The sequence below is a fragment of the Dendrobates tinctorius genome, unplaced genomic scaffold (genome assembly GCF_039654945.1).
Source record: "Dendrobates tinctorius isolate UK_male_01 unplaced genomic scaffold, ASM3965494v1 ptg000011l, whole genome shotgun sequence".
NCBI classification, from domain to species: Eukaryota; Metazoa; Chordata; class Amphibia; order Anura; family Dendrobatidae; genus Dendrobates; species Dendrobates tinctorius.
Window position 1 is genome coordinate 57,825,879 of NW_027361679.1, and position 20,815 is coordinate 57,846,693.

The 20,815-nt window shown below is 46.0% G+C and overlaps 1 long non-coding RNA gene across 1 annotated transcript in view; it reads right to left on the bottom strand.

Moving 5' to 3' along the window:
* Positions 1–447: 447 nt before the first annotated feature.
* LOC141100040 (uncharacterized) overlaps positions 448–20,815 on the bottom strand; it is a 76,770-nt gene continuing 56,402 nt past the window's right edge. The window contains exons 2-3 of the long non-coding RNA XR_012234580.1: positions 20,029–20,179; positions 448–894 (exon numbers count right to left, since the gene is read on the bottom strand). This is a non-coding gene — a long non-coding RNA (uncharacterized lncRNA). The remainder of the gene's footprint in view (positions 895–20,028; positions 20,180–20,815) is intronic.

Here is a 20,815-nt window from a genome sequence, read left to right on the forward strand (position 1 = left end):
TTTCTTGCATCAAAGACAATATATGCATCAAAGCATGTAATAAATATAATTTGCCCTATTGCCACCTCTTTTCCACTGCTGGTTTCGACTTGCAATTAGGTATAAGCAGACCCGTGAAGGATTAGGTTCCGGTATCCAACCCTAACTTTAGCCTAAAGATTGTTTGGATTTCAGAATTGTGTCTGAACTTAAACCTGAACCCGAACCTGACTAAAATGTATGGGGATCCGAACTTTGGAGCTGGAAAATTCTCCTTCCTCACTAACTGTCTGGTATGAATCCGCTCATCTCTACTTGCAATGGCTGATTCAAAATATTGATGAAAATATGGAGGAGTGAAAAAGACCTTTTTAATTTTAGTGCAGTAAATAAATGTTTTCTTTTAAAATAATAGAAAAAACGTTGACTCTAAAAATTGGACAAGGCAAAAAAATGAAACCGAAAAACTGATGCAAACTGGAATAATTTTATTAAGTAGTTTTATATGAGATCAGATTTACAACATAATGAAAAACAGAAAAGACAAAAAATAGTATCATAAATGTAAAAAAGGATACAAAAAATTGTATAAATACATTGTAAATGATCTCAATTGTAATATTGCCAGAGTTGAATATAATTACAGCTACAGCAGGTCAAATGTTCAGAATTTGCTCTGAGAGGTGAGAAGAATATCTGGAGGTGCAATCTGTCCTTTAAGTGAATGTCAAAATATTCAATTCTGCATGACCTCCAACTGGAGATATACAGTTCCACTCCCTTGAGGATGACACAAATATTCTCTGGCATTCTTTCTGTTGAAGTAATTATTAGGGGTGATATCTTTGAAGCTCAATATTTTCAATTACATTTCGCTTTTAAATCTGGTTATGATCGTAGACACAGGTGAACAGTCTAAGAGCCATTAGAAAAAAAAGAGAGAGGAAAATATTTTTTTCTTATAGGAATATTGTGGTTTTCTTCACAACAGATATATCAATGACTTAGGCTAGTTTCACACTTGCTTTTTTTTGCAGCGCGTTTTTCCCGCAAAAAAACGCATTGAAAAAACGCATACATAAGCATACAACTGCTGCGTTTTTTTCAAGCATTTTTATGAGCATGCATGAAAAAAACGCAGCGTTTTTATGCGTTTGTATGCGTTTTTAGTGCGTTTTTACCGCGTTTGCGTTTTTTTCCAACATTTTTAGGTGGCCCCTCACGCTACCCAAACCATGACTTTACTAACCCTAACCCTGACCCTAACCCTAACCCTAACCCTGACCCTAACCCTAACCCTAACCCTGACCCTAACCCTTAACCAAACCATACTTAACCCTAATCCTGACCCTAACCCTGACCCTAACCCTAACCCTAACCCTGACCCTAACCCTTAACAAAACCATACTTAACCCTAATCCTGACCCTAACCCTGACCCTAACCCTTAACAAAACCATACTTAACCCTAACCCTGACCCTAACCCTAACCCTGACCCTAACCCTAACCCTAACCCTAACCCTTAACAAAACCATACTTAACCCTAATCCTGACCCTAACCCTGACCCTAACCCTTAACCAAACCATACTTAACCCTAACCCTGACCCAAACCCCAACCCTAACCCTGACCCTGACCCTAACCCTAACCCTAAACCCCCTTAACTAACCCTAACTCTAACCCAAACCCCTAAATTCCATGGTTAAAAAAAAAAAACGCATATGCAAAAAAACGCATACATGAGCATGCCAGTGCGCACATATGCGCATCCATAGGCTATAATGGCCATTTTTAGCGCAAAACGTGCACATATGTGCGCATGCGCTTTTTTGCAGGGCCAAAAAATGCAACATGCTGCGTCTGGAAAATACCAACGCACACCCCAAAAAAACGCAGCGCATGAAAATCGCATACATGCGCTTACCAGCGCGCAGGTATGCGCACCCATGTTAAATATAGGGGAAAAAAACGCATGCGCAGGTATGCGTTTTTTTCCAGCGCTAAAAAACGCAAATGTGAAACCAGCCTTACAGATGTTTATTCAAAAATATGTAACTATTAGAGTAAATTGTATACTATAGTATAAAATATTTGATCTCTTGAATATTAATCTACCTTTATTTTCAAAATGCAAAATTTTAATTTAGTATGTATTTTTGCAGGATAAATTAACTGTTGGACTGCAAATACACTGAAATTATTTTATGGTAAAATTTGTATTCTTCAATCATCTTCTTAAATATGATTTTTAGCATTATAGTTGTATCAAAAATAGTGTTGAGCTTTCCAATACCGCAAGTATCGGGTATCTGCCGATATTAGCTGTATCGGAATTCCGATACTGACTTCCGATACTTTTTTCATATCGGATACCGGAATCGGAAGTTCCCATAATGCTATCAGCCCGCTCGCTTTGATTCAGCCAATGGGATTCCTCAGAAGTGTGGGCACATCCTGTTAGGCATGTAGGCATGTTAACTATTGGCATGGCTGTGATTGGCTGCTGAAATGATGTCATGATGCACTATAAAAGCCACTGCCACCGCCATTTCTGGTCACTCTGCTGTGAATTCAGTTAGGGACAGGCTGCTGTTGAAGACTGTGAGGGACAGTTAGAAATAGCGATTCTCAAAACAATATTGTGCTTTACCCAGGCTACATAAACCACCACTGTAGCTTTTTTTCCCTAGCAGCAGTGTTCACAGCTGTCTGCAAGGGCTGTGTGAGTGCAGCTCACGCTGTGGAGTGGGTCCTGCAGCCACGTCTGGTTGTAGGCCGCCCAGCGTGCCTCACTGCTGCCTCATACATATTTTTCTTTTTGAGCTGCTTATTTTAAAAAAATTCTATCTAGTGTGCTTCCATCCGTATCCATATACGTTGGTTGCAAACACTAGTAGTAGACAGCGGAGCCTTTCTGCAGCCTTTCAGTGCTAGTGTCCACTTAGCTGCACTGTTCACGGCTGTCTAAGAGGTCTCTGACTGTGTGTGAGTGCAGCTCACGCTGAGTAGTGTGTCCTGCAGCTACGTCTGGTTGTAGGCCGCTCAGCGTGTCACTGCCTCACACATTTTTCTTTTATTGCAGCTCATTTTTTCTCCTATTAGTGTGCATCCATCCATATCCATCTACATTGGTTGGTTGCAAACACTATATAGGAGTAGATAGAGGAGCCTTTTTTCTGGCTTGTGCCCTTCAGCTGCAGCCAGATTAGTATTACCCAATTTTTTTGGAGCCTCATCTTTTGCATTGTAGGTTACCTGCCTGCATTGTAATAGCTCCAGAAAGTTGGTGATACTCTGACTTTCAAATCTTTGGTCACATCCTTTTAGTTTTTTTCCCCCAAAAAAAAACAACAAAGTTCACCAAACACTACATTTGAAAGTTGTGAAGGCCACATTATCTCCTATTAAAGTGTAGTCAATAAAAGAAACAAAACAGGGCGCATCCACTGTGTGAAACCTTTAAAACACAATTGTAATGGTGAGGCAAGGAGAGACTCACCTGACTGGGTTGTGAAACTTCGGTCACAACACCTACAAACGCATGAAACAGCTGCTGCAGTCTGCACAGGGTCCAAGGACTTGTAAGTGAAGATGGCTATAAGGTGCAATGATACACTACGCTGCTGTAGGTATAATTCAAGGAAATTTATTGGTGCCTACGCGTTTCCTGAGCTGTCCCAGCTCACTTCATCAGGACATGATCATGCCCTGGTGATGTGAGCTGGGACAGCTCAGGAAACGCGTAGGCACCAATAAATTTCCTTGAATTATACCTACAGCAGCGCAGTGTATCATTGCACCTTATAGCCATCTTCACATTTAAGTGTAGTCGACACACACACTTCATAAAATTAGTGTTTCTTATACCTGTAACCAGCTGTTCAGGAATAAACACACTAAGGCCCCCCTTTGTACTTTTCTGCCTATCTTTCTCAGTCTAGCAAGACGAAGAAGGCAGGGAGTAAGGCACATGGCCGTGGGCGTGGAGTTTCAGCAGGGAGAGGACGTGGGGATTCTGCAGGGAGAGGACGTGGGGATTCTGCAGGGAGAGGACGTGGGGATTCTGTGCCTGCTGTTGGCACCAGTGAGTCAGCATCCCCCAGTTTTAGCAGGCAACAGGCCTTTATGCGCAGTTTGTAGGACCTCACCATACCCCACTGCTAAGGGAGGAACAAATTGAAGCCGTTGTCGGATGGATGGCAGCTAACGCATCGACTTCAATTACTTCCACATCCTCTCAGGGCCAGAACACCGAAGAGCAACAATCTGTCTCTTCACCACCTGCCAAAGTGCCCAGGCAGTCAGAGACCCCTGGATAGGAGCCATCACAGTCTCTACTTCTGTTTTCGGAATCTGTTGGTTTGGAAAGAGGGGGCCAGCCAAGCAGCATTCCAGAATGTGAAGAAGAGGGAGTATGCAGAGATGCGCAACTTCTTTGTCCCTCTGAATCTGAAGAGGCGGGTGGTCCAGTGCCTATGGTCAGCACACCTCAGTACGCATCAGATGATGACGAGACTCAGTTACCACTTTCTGGTGCGTACGGTGCTGGCGAGACAACCCAGGAGAAGCAGGTGTTTGAAGAGGGGAGTGTAGATGATGAGATCCTTGACCCATCATGGCGTGAGGAACAGGAAGGTGGTGGGAGCAGCTCTGAGGAAGAGATTCCCCGAACGGCCAAAACCGGAGGGAGAGGGAGGGGGCGGACTTGGTTGCCTGTAGCCTCCACTTCGGCACCCGTTAGGAGCATTCCACTTTCAAAAGGCAAAAAGGGCGCTCCCAAGACTTGCAGTGCGTGGTCCTTTTTTGACCCAGTTGCAGATGACATTTGCTTTGTCAAATGCAAGCTGTGTCATCAGAGAGTCAAAAGAGGGAAAAATGTCAGCAACCTCAATACCACTAATATGTGGAAACGTGCGGACCAAGCACGAGCTGGAGTTACACAGACACACTGAAGATGTAGGCCAACGTACAGCATCACCTACCACCTCTTCAGCTCGTGTTGGGGCCTCTTCCTCGAGCTCACACACAGCTGGTTCAGCTTCCTCACAGGATCGCCAAGGAAGAACCTCTGGCACTGTTGTCCGGAGACCCTGTGACATTCCACCCACAGCACCATGTTCCAAGTCATCCTCACACTCCCAGGCCACTCGGCAGCCATCGGTAGCATAGGCATGGGAGAAAAGGCGGCCATACTCGGCAAACCATCCCCGAGCACAGGCTCTGAATGCTGGCATTGCCAAACTACTGGCCCTTGAAATGCTCTCATTCAGGCTGGTGGAGACTGACACCTTCCAGGACTTCATGGCATTGGCAGTCCCACAATACACTGTGCCCAGCCGCTTTTATTTCAGCAGGCGAGCCGTCCCTGCCCTGCAGAAACATGTGGAGGCAAACATAAAACATGCGCTACTAAATGCCGTCAGTAGCAAGGTCCACCTGACCACCGATGCGTAGACCAGTAACCATGGACAGGGATGATACCTTTCCCTCACTGCCCATTGGGTCAATGTTGTGGAGCCGGGTACAGATCTGGAGAGTGGCGGTCTACGTGTTCTGCCAACTCCACGGATTGCAGGAATCCAGTCTGTACACATTGACTCCTCCTCCTCCTCCAGTTCCTCTGAAAGCGCAGCAGGAGCCTGTTATGACCGATAGGAGCACAGCCGTGGCCAAACGTCAACAGGCCGTACTGAAATTAATTTCATTGGGGAATCGAAGCCACACAGCGCAGGAGCTCTGGAATGCCATCAAGCAGGAGAGCGACGTGTGGTTTCTGCCAGCAAATCTCCAGCCGGGCTTGGTAGTGTGTGACAATGGCCGAAATCTGGTGGCAGCTCTTGGCCTTGGCAACCTCACTCACATCCCATGTTTGGCACATGTGCTCAACTTGGTCGTGCAGAGCTTTCTGAGGGACTATCCGGATCTTGATGCACTGCTGCACAAGGTCCGCATAGAGTGCGCTCACTTGCAGCGTTACAGCACGGCAAGATCGCGCCTTGCTGCTCTGCAGCGGCGATTACGCCTTCCAGAACATCGCATCATATGTGACCTACCCACCAGGTGGAATTCAACGTTACATATGTTGGAGCGGTTGTGTGAGCAGCAGGCAGCAGTCATGGAGTACCAGCTGCATCAGGCGCAAACAAGTCGCAATGTGCGCCGGTCACACTTCAGCACCACTGAGTGGGCCTCTATGAAGGACATCTGCCTCGTTTTGCGTGCCTTCGATGATTCCACGCGGATGGCGAGTGCAGATGATGCACTAGTCAGTATCACTGTCCCCCTTATCTGCATGCTTCAAAAAACACTGCAAGCACTAAGGGATGAGGTTTTGGAAGAGATGGAGGATGAGGAGTCCCAAATGCCATCTGCTTCTGGACAGTCTGCGCTACGTGCTTCCTCACAAAGGCCTAGGAGGCCTGAGGAGGAGTCGATGGAGGAGGAAGACATCTCTCCACAGGAGGGAGGTACACAAAGCTCTAGTCAGTATGTACAGCGAGGGTGGGGTGATGCAGAGCCGGCAGAGATCACGCCTCAAGCAGGGGACAGCGGTTCATTGGCAGTTGGGAGTCGGCAGCACATGGTTGACTTCATGCTGCAGTGCCTGAGAAACGACTGCCGCATCACCCACATTCTCTACACAGCTGATTATTGGGTGTACACCCTCCTAGATCCTCGCTACTGGGACAACTTGCAAACCCTCATACCAGCATTGAACCGGGAGCATAAACTGCGGGAGTACCAAGACACACTGGTGCAGGCCATCATGTTTTCCATTCCACTCGACAGCAGTGGTGCTAGTGCTTAACAAAGCACCTCTGTGCATCCAGCCAGTGGAGGAAACTCGGCACAAAGAGGGAGCAGAGGCAGCGCCTCAGCACAAGGCAAGACCACTATGGCCCAAATGAGGCAAAGTTTTGTGTGTTCGCCACAATTGTCTACACCCTCACTGACGGCTCCAGTCAGCAGGAGGCAACGTTTCCGTCAGATGGTGACAGACTACATGTCTTGCCCTGTGAGTGTACTCCCAGATGGCTCTTCCCCCTTCAAGTTTTGGGTCTCTAAGCTGGATACATGGCCAGAGCTTAGCCAGCATGCATTTGAGGTGCTGGCTTGCCCTGCTGCCAGTGTATTATCGGAACGCGTTTTTAGTGCCGCAGGTGGTGTAATAACAGACCGTCGCATGCGACTTTCTTCCGATAACGTCGACCGGCTTACTTTTCTGAAAATGAACAAGGCCTGGATCTCCCCAGAATTTGCCAGTCCTCTTCCCGACTAAATAATTGGTTGGCAACTGTATCCGAGTCTCCTTTTGTGTTCATGTTTCTACCACCTGAGCTATAATCCCTGGGCTTCAACACAGCCAGTTGTTGCTCAGATGTGCCGTCTGCACAGAGAAAAACACTAGCTCCTGTGTTAGTGGGGTTCAGTAACGCCAGCTGCTCCCCTGCTGTGTGGACGGCAAAGTCTCCTGCTCCATCCACATTCAAACTACAACTGATTTTTAACCCTGCTCCACTTAGGCCTCTGGCTCCACTGTCTCTAGTATTTCCCCTGGCCTCCAACCCCGTCAGTGACAGCTCTTAAGTGGCGTCTGCATAATCCACACTTGTTCCAGTGTTACTTGGCCTCAGTCACGTCAGTTGATCCCCTGATGTGTGTCCGGCAAGGTCTCCTGCTCTGTCCACATTCCCATTACTAGTAGTGTGAATGAGGACAGAGCAGGAGACCTTGCCGGACACACATCAGGGGATCAACTGAAGGGACTGAGCCCAAGTAACACAGGAACAAGTGTGGATTGTGCTGACGCCACTTCAGAGCTGTCACTGGCGGGGTTGGAGGCCAGGGGAAATACTAGAGACAGTGGAGCCGGAGGCCATAATGGAGCACGGTTACAATCAGTTGCAGTCTACTACCTCTATAAAACGTGCTGCAAGTTGGCCTCAGCCAGCTCCATGCCTCATCCTGGGCTCCAACAATGTCAGTTGGTGTTCAGAACTGCCGTCTTCACAGAGAAAAACACACTAGCTCCTGTGTTAGTGTGGTTCAGTAATGCCAGCTGTTCCCCTGCTGTGTAGACGGCAAAGTCTCCTGCTGCCTCCACATGCCAACACCATCAGGCCTCAGCCTGCTCCATGCCTCATCCTGGGCTCCAACAACGCCAGTTGGTGTTCAGAAGTGCCGTCTCCGCAGAGAAAAACACTCTAGCTCCTGTGTCAGTGGGTTCAGTAATGCCAGCTGTTCCCCTGCTGTGTAGACAGCAATGTCTCCAGCTCCATCCACATGCAAACTACTACAGATTTGTAACTTTGGTTAACTTAGGACTATGGCTCCACTGTCTCTAGTATTTCCCCTGGCCAACAACCACACCAGTTACAGCTGTGAAGTGGCGTCTGCACAATCCACACTTGTTCCTGAGTTACTGTGGCTCATTCCCGTCAGTTGATCCCCTGATGTGTGTCCGGCAAGGTCTCCTGCTCTGTCCACATTCACATTACTAGTAGTGTGAGTGAGGACTGAGCAGGAGAGCTTGCCAGACACACATCAGGGGATCAACAGACGGGAATGAGCCACAGTTGCACAAGAACAAGTGTGGATTGTGCAGACACCACTTCACAGCTGTAACTGGTGGGGTTGTTGGCCAGGGGAAATACTAGAGACAGTGGAGCCAGAGGCCATAGTGGAGCACGGTGACAATCAGTAGTAGTCTACAACCTCTATAAAACCAGCTGCAAGTTGTCCTCCGCCTGCTGCATGCTTCATCCTGGGCTACAACACAGCCAATTGTAGCCTGGAAGTGCCGTCCGCACAGATAGAAACACTCACTCCTATGTTAGTGGGGTTCAGTAACGCCAGCTGTTCCCCTGCTGTGTGGATGGCAAAGTCTCCAGCTGCCTCCAAACTCACACTACAATGCTTTTTCTCCTTGCTCCAAGTAGGCCTCAGCCTGCTCGGAGCATTGATCCTGGGCTACAACACAGCCAGTTGTAGCCTGGAAGTGCCGTCCGCACAGATAGAAACACTCGCTCCTGTGTTAGTGTGGTTCAGTAATGCCAGCTGTTCCCCTGCTGTGCGGATGGCAAAGTCTCCTGCTGCCTCCAACATCACACTACATGTTATTTTCCACTTGCTCCAAGTAGGCCTCTGCCTGCTTGGAGCATTGATCCTGGGCTTCAACACAGCCAGTTGTAGCTTGGAAGTGCCATCCGCACAGAAAGAAACACTCGCTCCTGTGTCTGTGGGGTTCAGTAATGCCAGCTGCTCCCCTGCTGTGTGGACGGCAAAGTCTCCTGCTCCATCCACATTCAAACTACAACTGATTTTTAACCCTGCTCCACTGAGGCCTCTGGCTCCACTGTCTCTAGTATTTCCCCTGACCTCCAACCCCGCCAGCGACAGCTCTGAAGTGGCGTCAGCACAATCCACACTTGTTCCTGTGTTACTTGTCCTCAGTCACGTCAGTTGATCCCCTGATGTGTGTCCGTAAAGGTCTCCTGCTCTGTCCACATTCCCATTACTAGTAGTGTGAATGAGGACAGAGCAGGAGACCTTGCCGGACACACATCGGGGGATCAACTGACGGGACTGAGGCCAAGTAACACAGGAACAAGTGTGGATTGTGCTGACGCCACTTCAGAGCTGTCACTGGCGGGGTTAGAGGCCAGGGGAAATACTAGAGACAGTGGAGCCAGAGGCCTAAGTGGAGCATGGTTACAATAAGTAGTAGTCTACAACCTCTATAAAACGTGCTGGAAGTTGGCCTCAGCCAACTCCATGCCTCATCCTGGGCTCCAACAATGCCAGTTGGTGTTCAGAAGTGCTGTCTTAACAGAGAAACACACACTAGCTCCTGTGTTAGTGTGGTTCAGTAATGCCAGCTGTTCCCCTGCTGTGCGGATGGCAAAGTCTCCTGCTGCCTCCAACATCACACTACATGTTATTTTCCACTTGCTCCAAGTAGGCCTCTGCCTGCTCGGAGCATTGATCCTGGGCTTCAACACAGCCAGTTGTAGCTTGGAAGTGCCATCCGCACAGAAAGAAACACTCGCTCCTGTGTCTGTGGGGTTCAGTAACGCCAGCTGTTCCCCTGCTGTGCGGATGGCAAAGTCTCCTGCTGCCTCCAACATCACACTACATGTTATTTTCCACTTGCTCCAAGTAGGCCTCAGCCTGCTCGGAGCATTGATCCTGGGCTTCAACACAGCCAGTTGTAGCTTGGAAGTGCCGTCCGCACAGATAGAAACACTCGCTCCTGTGTCTGTGGGGTTCAGTAACGCCAGCTGTTCCCCTGCTGTGCGGATGGCAAAGTCTCCTGCTGCCTCCAACATCACACTACTACTGACTTTTAACCATGGTCCACTTAGGCCTCTGGCTGTACTGTCTCTAGTAATTCCCCTGGCCTCCAACCCCGCCAGTTGCTGCTCTGATGTGCCGTCTGCACAATCCACACTTGTTCCTGTGTTACTGGGGCTCAGTCACGTCAGTTGATCCCCTGTGGTGTGTCCGGCAATGTCTCCTGCTCTGTCCCCATTCCCATTAATAGTTGTGGGAATGTGGACAGAGCAGGACACCTTGCCGGACACACATCAGGGGATCAACTGACGTGACTGAGCCCCAGTAACTCAGGAACAAGTGTGGATTGTGCAGACAACGCTGCAGAGCAGCAACTGCTGTGGTTGGAGGCCAGGGGAAATACCAGAGACAGTAGAGCCAGAGGCCAAAGTGGATCACGGTTACAATCAGTAGTTGTGTACAACCAATATAAAACTCGCTCCAAGTTGGCCTCAGCCTGCTGCCTGATTGACCCCTGGGCTTCAACATCGCATGTTGCTGCTCAGAAGTGTGTTTGCCACGGGTACTCCCTCCTGCCCAGCCGGGTTCCAGCAACGTCAGCTGTTTCTCGGCAGAGCCTTTGGCCTAGGTGCCTCCTTCATGGTATCCGAGTTCCAGCAACGTCTGCTGGTCCTTGGTAGTGCTTTTTAGCACAGGTACCTCCTGCTTAGAAACCCTTTTCCAGCACCGTCAGCTGGTCCACGGTTGTCCCATTGGCTCTTGTTCCTTTTGCTGCCCCTCCGGGTTCCAGCACGTCAGCTGGTTCTCGGCAGTGTCTTTGGCACGGTTACTCCCTCCTGCCCAGCCTGGTTACAGCACGCCTGCTGTTTCCGGGTAGTGTCGACGTCACTTTGCCACTGATACGTTGTCCTGTCGTGTTGCGGTCGGGTTAGCCGAGTCTATGGTGCCTGCAGTTTCAGTGCTTCCTATGTGGGCTGCGGGTTCTGGTAACAAAGGCTGGTTCCATAGTGCCAATAGGACAAATACTCCCTGTAGAACTGTGGGTTTCGGTAACTGCGGCCGGCTCGCGGCCTTGCAACTTTGTTTTTCATGGGTACCTTCTGCTACCCATCCGGGTTCCAGCACCGTCAGCTGGTTCTCGGTAGTTCCATTGACTCTTGCAGCTTCTGCTACCCATCCGGGTTCCAGCACCATCAGCTGGCTCTCAGCAGAGCCTTTGGCCTAGGTGCCTCCTTCTCGGTATCCGAGTTCCAGCAACGTCTACTGGTCCTTGGTAGTGCTTTGGAGCACAGGTACCTCCTGCTTAGAAACCGTGTTCTAGCACCGTCAGCTGGTCCACGGTTGTCCCATTGGCTCTTGTTCCTTCTGCTGCCCCTCCAGGTTCCAGCACCGTCAGCTGGTCCTCGCTAGTGTCATTTTCTCTTGCAGCTTCTGCTACCCATCCGGGTTCCAGCACCGTCAGCTGGTTCTCAGCAGAGCCTTTGGCCTAGGTGCCTCCTTCTCGGTATCCGAGTTCCAGCAACGTCTGCTGGTCATTGGTAGTGCTTTGGAGCACAGGTACCTCCTGCTTAGTAACCGTGTTCCAGCACCGTCAGCTGGTCCACGGTTGTGCCATTGGCTGTTGTTCCTTCTGCTGCCCCTCCGGGTTCCAGCATCGTCAGCTGGTTCTCGGTAGTTCCATTGACTCTTGTAGCTAATGCTACCCATCCGGGTTCCAGCACCGTCAGCTGGTTCTCGGAAGTATCTTTGGCACGGGCACTCCCTCCTGCCCAGCCTGGTTCCAGCACGCCTGCTGTTTCCGGGTAGTGTCAACGTCACTTTGCCACCGATACGTTGTCCTGTCGTGTTGCGGTCGGGTTAGCCGAGTCTATGGTGCCTGCAGTTTCGGTGCTTCCTATGTGGGCTGTGGGTTCTGGTAATAAAGACTGGTTCCGTAGTGCCAATAGGACAAGCACCCCCTGTAGGACTGTGGGTTTCGGTAACTGTGGCCGGCTCACGGCCTTGCAACATTGTTTTTTTCCTGGGTACCTTCTGCTACCCATCCGGGTTCCAGCACCGTCAGCTGGTTCTCGGCAGAGCCTTTGGCCTAGGTGCCTCCTTCATGGTATCCGAGTTCCAGCAACGTCTGCTGGTCCTTGGTAGTGCTTTTTAGCACAGGTACCTCCTGCTTAGAAACCGTGTTCTAGCACCGTCAGCTGGTCCACGGTTGTCCCATTGGCTCTTGTTCCTTCTGCTGCCCCTCCGGGTTCCAGCACCGTCAGCTGGTCCTCGCTAGTGTCATTTTCTCTTGCAGCTTCTGCTACCCATCCGGGTTCCAGCACCGTCAGCTGGCTCTCAGCAGAGCCTTTGGCCTAGGTGCCTTCTTCTCGGTATCCGAGTTCCAGCAACGTCTGCTGGTCCTTGGTAGTGCTTTGGAGCACAGGTACCTCCTGCTTAGAAACCGTGTTATAGCACCGTCAGCTGGTCCACGGTTCTCCGATTGGCTCTTGTTCCTTCTGCTGCCCCACCGGGTTCCAGCACCGTCAGCTGGTCCTCGCTAGTGTCATTTTCTCTTGCAGCTTCTGCTACCCATCCGGGTTCCAGCACCGTCAGCTAGTTCTCGGCAGTGCTTTTGGCCTAGGTGCCGTCTTCTTGGTATCCGAGTTCCAGCAATGTCTGCTGGTCCTTGGTAATGCTTTGGAGCACAGGTACCTCCTGCTTAGTAACCGTGTTCCAGCAGCGTCAGCTGGTCCATGGTTGTGCCATTGGCTCTTGTTCATTCTGCTGCCCCTCCGGGTTCCAGTACCATCAGCTGGTTCTCGGCAGTTCCTCAGCCTTCTTGTACCTTCTGCTACTTTTCCAAGTTCAAGCTTGTGGAAATGGTTTTTGATTCTCACTCTGGATCTCCCTGACAATGACTCTGAAGACGACGACCCTGAAGACCACACAGAAGAATGCCTAAAAGATGACGCTGAAGAAGATGACCAAGAGGACAAAGAACAGGAAGACAACCACCAAGATGCAGAACAACAAGAGACAGAAGACCAAGAAGCATAAAAACTAAAAGCAGAAGAACATGAAGCATAAGACTAACAATCAGAGCAAATGATATCTAATTTATAAGCAGAAGAAGACTAAGCAGTGTATGGGGGTGAGTCCGTTCCTCCTCGTGGTGCCCCTGGAAGAGGGCTGCTGCTGCAGGCCAAACTGAACGCGGACAAATCCTGTTGTAAATCTTTTGTGACAGGCTGAATGGAAGGTGTAATCTTCAAACTTTTATAGATCACAACTACAGGAATGCCTGACACAAATAAGAATATGATGAAGAAGAATAGGAAGAAGATGAAGAAGTAGAATATGAAGAAGAATAAAAGAAGAAGAAGAAAAGAAGAAGAAAAGAAGAAGAAGAAGAAGAAGAAGAAGAAGAAGAAGATACTGCTGCTGCTGAAGATGATGAAGGAGAAAGTGTGGGAGAAGTAAAAAAGAAGGTGAAGAGCATGGAAGTGAAACATACATATCTGACAAAAAATTTAAGACTTTAACATAGTCAATATCTTTGTAACTACGAACGTCTTTAAAAAAAAAAAAATACTGTGACTCCATTTGATTGGGCTAAAGCTCTATGGCTTTAATGTCTCCTACACCTCCCACAATACATTCTACATTATTATTAGTTGTTTTTCTCCATGTAGAATTAACCAACAGGGAAAGAAAGGGTTTTTTTTAATTCCGATATTTCTGTTCCATTGACTTGAATGGGACTTCCGGGATCGGAATCGGCGATACCCGATACTTTTTTTTAGATCGGCCGATCCATTCCGATACGATATTTTTCAGTATCGGGTGGTATCGCTCAACACTAATCAAAAACACTTCCAAAAAATGGCTGCAGTTTTTTTATGACTTTTTTTAGTCATTTATTTTGCACATACCTAGGTATACAATAGGTTTTTCTATTTTTTATTTTTGAAACGAATAACAGATGCTAATAACATATCTGTGAGGAATTTGTTTGCAGAAGTGACTAATTTCATTGGCCAAATAACATTCTAAAATGTGAATTATAGCAAAAGGTTAACATTTTCAATCTTCAAAATTTCTACTTTAGGCTGTCTGCACCCAATTAGTTTTTTGACATTGAGTATTTTTGCTACATCAAAAACGCAGCATGATACAGTTCAGTAAAGTGGTGGGGATTTATAGAAATCTCATGCCCACTGTGCGTCCTTTTAGTTAGTGTAAACTGACCTGCAGTGCATGTGGTTCAAATCCACAACATGTAAATTTCTCTTACAGCTATGCTGAACTTAATGTACAGATTTTCCCCATAAAATTATATTCGATGTGGAAAATCCAAAGGCAAAAGATGCAAATGCGCAAAAACACAGCGGTTACACATCAAAAACGCATGTGATTCGCACATGATTACTGTATTTCTGTAAAGTTGTCAAAACCAAATACCAGGACATGTCAAAAACAAATTTGCTTTGTTAAGACATGACACACTTAAAAGAGACAAAAAATGTCGAATTAAAAACAAGTTAAAAATGCATGTAAAAAACTCAATGAAAAAACCCAAGTAACCGAGTTTACATAGTAGGTGCAGAAATTGTGCAGAAAATCTATTACTTTAAAAACGCTCCAGATACTCATCGTGGGAACATAGACTTAATGTACAGTATTCTATGCAGAAAATGTAAAAAATATAATTTTATAATAATAGAAGGGTGTGATTTACTTTAGAGAAATGCAAAATATGGTGTTAAGAAAGAGAAAAATCTGTTTACAGTTGTTCAGTATCGTCAAGTCTTCCAAAAGTTCCAATAGTTGAATCTTTCAGTCTAAGGGTTTACACATAGCGATATCGCTAGCAATATTGCTGAAACGTCACTGATTTTGTGACGTTATAGCGATATCGCTATGTGTGATACTTACCTCCGACCGGCTCCCCCGCTGTCCATCGCTGATCGCGCGAGATCGAGCGGCTCCATTTCGCGTCGTCAGCTTCCTGCTGGGGCTTCCTGCTGTGACGACGAGCGACGCGTGGATGCAGGCTGGAGGACGTCAGGATCGCTGTGTGTGAAAGGTGAGTATCGTGCGCTGCGTCGCTGCTGCATCACTGTGAAATCTTCCTGTGTGGAAGTACACTAGCGATCATTTAGCGATGCACCAGCGATCCTGACCGGGTCATATCGCTGGTCGGATCGCTGGTGCATCACTAAATGTAAAAGGCCCTTAAGATCCCATAATAAATATTTGGGGCATTTAGGATGCACATATGTTCCGCAGTATCTCTACCCCAATTACATAAATTAGATTACTTGTGTTTTTTTATTTAGTTTATGAGTGCATTTTCACTTTAGGCTCTATTGCTTTCTTCAGCGGCAGTTTGTTTCTTTATGTCATGTTTTTAATAAAATTATTTTATTTTGGATATTTTCTATTATTTATCTTTCTTAACCCCTTCACTCCCAAGGGTGGTTTGCACGTTCATGACCGGGCCAATTTTTACAATTCTGACCACTGTCCCCTTATGAGGTCATAACTCTGGAACGCTTCCATGGATCCCGGTGATTATGACATTGTTTTCTCGTGACATATTGTACTTCATGATAGTGGTAAAATTTCATTCAACTAACTTGCGTTTATTTGTGAAAAAAACGGAAATTTGGCGAAAATTTTGAAAATTTTGCAATTTTCCAACTTTGAATTTTTATGCCCTTAAATCACAGAGATATGGCACACAAACAACTTGATAACTAACATTTTCCACATGTTTACTTTACATCAGCACAATTTTGGAACCAAAATTTTTTTTTGTTAGAAAGTTATAAAGGTTAAAAATTGACCAGCGATTTCTCATTTTTGCAACACCATTTTATTTTTACGGACCACATCACATTGGAAGCCACTTTGAGGGGTCTATATGATAGAAAATACCCAAAAGTGACATCATTCTAAAAACTGCACCCCTTAAGGTGCTCAAAACCACATTCAAGAAGTTTATTAACCCTTTAGGTGCGTCACAGGAATTTTTTTGAATATTTAAAAAAATGAACATCTAACTTTTTTTCACAAAAAAAATACTTCAGGTTCAATTTTTTTTATTTTACCAAGGGTAACAGGAGAAATTGGACTGCAAAAGTTATTGTGCAATTTGTCCTGAGTACGCTGATACCTGATATGTGGGGGGAACGCTTTGGCGCATGGCAGAGCTCAGAATGGAAGGAGCGCCGTTTGACTTTTTCAATGCAAAATTGGCTGGAATTCAGATCGGACGCCATGCCATGTTTGGAGAGCCCCTGATGTACCTAAACAGTGGAAACCTCCCACAAGTGACCCCATTTTGGAAACTATACCCCCCAAGGAACTTATCTAGATATGTGGTGAGAACTTTGAACCCACAAGGGCTTCACAGAAGTTTATAACGTACAGCGGTACAATTAAAAAATCATATTTTTTTCCACAAAAATGATCTTTTCACCCCTAATTTTTATTTTCCCAAGGGTAACAGGACCTTAAAATTTATTGTGCAATTTGTCCTGAGTACGCTGATACCCCACATGTGGGGGTAAAGCACTATTTGGGCGCATGGCAGAGCTCGGAAGGGAAGCAGCGCCATTTGACGTTTTGGGCTGGAATTGTGATCGGACACCATGTCGTGATTGGAAAACCCCTGATGTACCAAAACAGTGGAAACCCCCCACAAATGACACCATTTAGGAAACTAGACCCCCTAAGGAACTTATCTAGATGTGTGGTGAGAACTTTGAACCCCCAAGGGCTTCACAGAAGTTTATAACATACAGCCATACAATTAAAAAATCATATTTTTTCTACAAAAATGATCTTTCACCCTCAATTCTTATTTTTCCAAGGGTAACAGGACCCTAAAAGTTATTGTGCAATTTATCCTGAGTACGCTGATACCCACATGTGGGGGTAATCCACTATTTTGGCGCATGGCAGAGCTCGGAAGGGAAGCAGCGCCATTTGACATTTTTGGCTGGAATTGAGATCAGACACCACATTGCGATTGGAAAACCCCTGATGTACCAAAACAGTGGAAACCCCCCACAAATGACACCATTTTGGAAACTAGACCCCCCAAGGAACTTATCTAGATGTGTGGTGAGCACTTTGAACCCCCCAGGTGCTTCACAGAAGTTTATAACGCCCGGGCGTGAAAATAAAAAAATTTGTATTTTTTCCACAAACATGACCTTTTAGTCACCATTTTTTTTATTTTCCCAAGGGTACCAGGAGAAATTGGACCCCAAAAGTTGTTGTCCAATTTGTCCTGAGTACGCTGACACCCCATATGTGGGAGAAAACTACTGTATGGACAAACGTAGGGGCTCGGAAGGGAAGTAGTGATGTTTTGGAGAGCCCCTGATGTACCTAAACTATTGAAACTCCCCACAAGTGACCCCATTTTGGACACTAGACCCCCCACGGAACTTATCTAGATGTGTGGTGAGCACTTTGAACCCCCAAGTGCTTCACAGAAGTTTATAACGCTCGGACATGAAAATAAAAAAATCATTTTTTTCCACAAAAATGATATTTTTGCCCCCAATTTTTTATTTTCCTAAGGGTAACAGGAGAAATTGGACCACGAAAGTTGTTTTGCAATTTGTCCTGAGTAGGCTGATACCCTACATGTGGGGGTAAAACACTGTTTGTGTGCATGGCAGAGCTTGGAAGGGAAGGAGCACCATTTGACTTTTTCAACTCAGAATTGGCTGGAATTGAGATCAGACGCCATGTTGCATTTGGAGAGCCCCTGATGTGCCCAAACAGTGGAAACCCACAATTCTAACTCCAACCTGAAACCCAACACACCCCTAACCCTAATCTCAGCCCTAACCCTAGCCCTAACCCTAATGGGAAAATGGAAATAAATACATTTTCTTTTAATTTTATTATTTTTCCCTAACTAAGGGGGTGATAACGGGGGGTTTGATTTACTATTTATGGCGGTTTTTATTTTTGGCAGCTGTCGCACGCTAAAAGACGCTTTTTATTGTAAAAATAGTTTTTACATCACCACATATTGAGAGCTCTAATTTTTCCATATTTTGACCCACCAAGTCATGTGAGGTCTTATTTTTTGCGGAACGAGTTGATGTTTTATTGGTACCATTTTCGGGCATGTGACATTTTTTGATCGCTTTTTATTCTGATTTTTGGTACGCAGAATGAACAAAAACCAGCCTTTCATGAATTTCTTTTGGGGGGGTGCGTTTACACCATTACACGTGCTTTAAAATTGATTAAGTGGTTTTATTCCTCGGGTCAGTACGGTTACAGCGATACCTCATTTAGGTTTTTTTTATGTTTTGGTGGTTTTATGCAATAAAAACAATTTTATATAAAAAAATAATTATTTTTGCATCGCTTTATTCTGCAAGCTATAACTTTTTTATTTTTTCGCTGATGATCCTGTATGGTGGCTTGTTTTTTGCGGGACAAGATGATATTTTCAGCGGTACCATGGATATTTATATGCGTCTTTTTGATCGCGCGTTATTGCACTTTTTGTTTGGCGGTATGATAATAAATCATTATTTTTTGCTTCGTTTTTTATTTTTATTTTTTAAGGGGTTCGCTAAAGGGGTTAACTAATGGGACAAGTTTATAGGGCGGATCGTTACGGACGCGGTGATATCTAATATGTGTACTTTTATTGTATTTTTTTTATTTCCAAAAAATGGATTTATTGGGGGAATATTTTTTTTTTTATAATTTATTTGCCGATTTTTTTAAAATTATTTTAACACTTTTTTTTTTTTTTTAAACTTTATTACATAGTCCCAGGTGGGATATCACAGTCCTGTGACAGATCGCTGATCTGTCACATCACAGATCACTGTGACAGATCAGCGATCTGTCGCAGGCAGTGCAGAAGGCTTTCTCATGCCTGCGCTTTGCAGGCACTGAGGAAGTCAGCTCCCTGCAGCCCCCCGAAGGCCCCCGTCGCCATCTTGGATTCGGGGGCCTGCAGGGAAAGAGCCCCCCACAGCAGCGCTGCACATTGCGCTGCTGTGGGGGGCTCAGGGAAGTACGGAGGGAGCCCCCTCCCTGCCGATGCTTCCCTTTAACCCCCAGTATACTGCGATCATGTTTGATCGCGGTGTGCAAGGGGGTAACGTGTCGGGGCGGTCCGTGACCACCCCTGACACATTGTGCCGGGTGTCAGCTGTGATAATCAGCTGACACCCGGCCGCGATCAGCGGCGCTCACCACGCGGGCGCCGCTGATCGCGCTAGACGTACTATCCCGTCCAAGGGCATAGGGGCCCGGGGCCCATGGATGGGATAGTACATCTGATGTCAGAAAGGGGTTAATGTCATGTGCAGAAAAACATGCATTTCTATTTCTTTTACATACAAACTAGTTGCAGTTGTTTACCTTGGTTGGATTTGAACCCAGTATTCCAGCGCTGCAAAACAACATTGTTAACAACTGAGCCACCATGCTGCCATTTTTTGCATATTTCCACTGCAGAAAAACACACCTAAAACAAAAAATTTTGCCTGCCAATTTTCCTAATCTTAATTAAGTCTATGGTGAAAATCCATAATTAGAATTAATTTAGATTGCAAAAGAAATTCACATATTGTGAATATTAAAAACGCACCTCAGGTCAGTTTATGCAGTGTTTAAAAAAACATACTGGGCATGAGATTTCTTTAAATCTCATCCACTTTGCTTGAACTGTAGAATGCTAATTTTTTTTTGTGCAGAGGCAAACATAAGCAGCATCAAAATCTCACCAAAAACTAATTGCGAGGGCTTGGTCTAATAGAGGAAGGAAAATGCAGAGCATCTTAGCATGCCCCTGCTTTGTACTTGGTCATACATCAAGTTGATTTTCTTTTCTTTGATACTTCCCAATAAAGGAATGTGTTGGTGTAGCAATCCAGCCTAGAATAAAGATATGCACATGAGAAGTGGTTGGAAATTGATGCAAATGTAAAGTTATAAGTTCTCAGGATGAAGCAGGTAGACTTTCTCTGTATCTACTGGAGTCAAAGAGAACTCAGAAACTGGCAGGAAAGGTTTATTCTAAATGTCAAATTTTTCTTAGGAGATTAAAAACTGGGGAAGCCAGTAATTACCTGCAGCAGTCATGTATAGGAATAAGTGGACCGGTGGAACTTCGGGTTCTGTTACGTGAGCCAAACATTTTAGAAAGTTCGGGTACCAGAACAGTACCCAAACTTCAACCAAAACCCAAACCTTATTGAAAATAATGTATCCTGATAAGTAAAGAAAAAAAAATCTCTCTTTCTCTCTCTTTCTGTCTCTCTCTCTCTTTTGTCAGGTTTTGGTATGTCATATTTTAAATACAGCCACATTGTTTTGGAAACTTCCTGTTTGCTTCCTAGTTTTGATCTTTATTGATGATGTCATGTGCAGATCACTTGCATTATTATTGCATTTCTACTGCTGAATGTATAATATACCATGGATAAAGTTCTGCATCATTAACCCCTTCATGTCATAAGTTGTGTCCCTGCTTTTGATACGGACTTGCATCTTTCCCAGCAGATGATGGCT